The sequence below is a fragment of the Schistocerca serialis genome, chromosome 4 (assembly GCF_023864345.2).
Source record: "Schistocerca serialis cubense isolate TAMUIC-IGC-003099 chromosome 4, iqSchSeri2.2, whole genome shotgun sequence".
Classification (NCBI taxonomy): domain Eukaryota; kingdom Metazoa; phylum Arthropoda; class Insecta; order Orthoptera; family Acrididae; genus Schistocerca; species Schistocerca serialis.
Window position 1 is genome coordinate 603,792,914 of NC_064641.1, and position 836 is coordinate 603,793,749.

Sequence of the window (836 nt, forward strand, 5' to 3'; positions counted from 1 at the left end):
TTTTTAGACAGATTAGGATTGCTTGTAGTAATGAACTTCTTGTGTCAGGACTCCATTTATACAGAGAAAATTTTATTAATAAAATTGAAATTTAATTTGAAATAGCAAATTTGCACGCCATATCAGATGAACCCAGGGCTTTTTCTTGATGTTTCTTTCTTACCTTCACCCTCTGGGTTTCTTCTGGTAAAGCTCATGTGTCACTTTTTTTCTGTGACACTGCTGCTGTCTTATCTTCTGCTTGTAGATTAATGAGCTGCCATATGAGCTGCCAGATTAACTGCCAGAGTTCTGATGTTCTCAAAGAATGGAGGACAGCAAATGATTCAGTAATGGCCAGCCTAACCATTAGCTAAAACAATACCTTTGCCCATATGTGCTAGCAAAAATTGTTTACAAATTGTTTATAGAGTTGGTATTCTGAGTGACAAAGCTAATATGAGAACAAAAAATGGGACATATGTTAGCAATTTCGTGACCTCACTCTTTGTGACAAGTTTATCTTTTGTGGAACATAAAAAAAGGAAGTTGCAGTCTTGATATCTAGAGGCAGTGCACAGTAGGAGTAACACAAATGTTAACGAATAAATGTTGTGATTTCATCATCAGTTACTCAAAGGGAATCCCATACTTTTCAACCTTCTTCTATTGGTAGGGTGAGGAGTACAGTGAAGGATTAGTAAACATGTTAATCATTAAACTACCATTCGAAATGCACCTACCAGTCTATATATATTGTGCTCTTGGAGCCAAATTAGATGAAAGATTAGTTAGAGGAGATCAAGGAATTAATCAATTACATGAGGCTTGCAACAAACATGATATTGCACATAGAG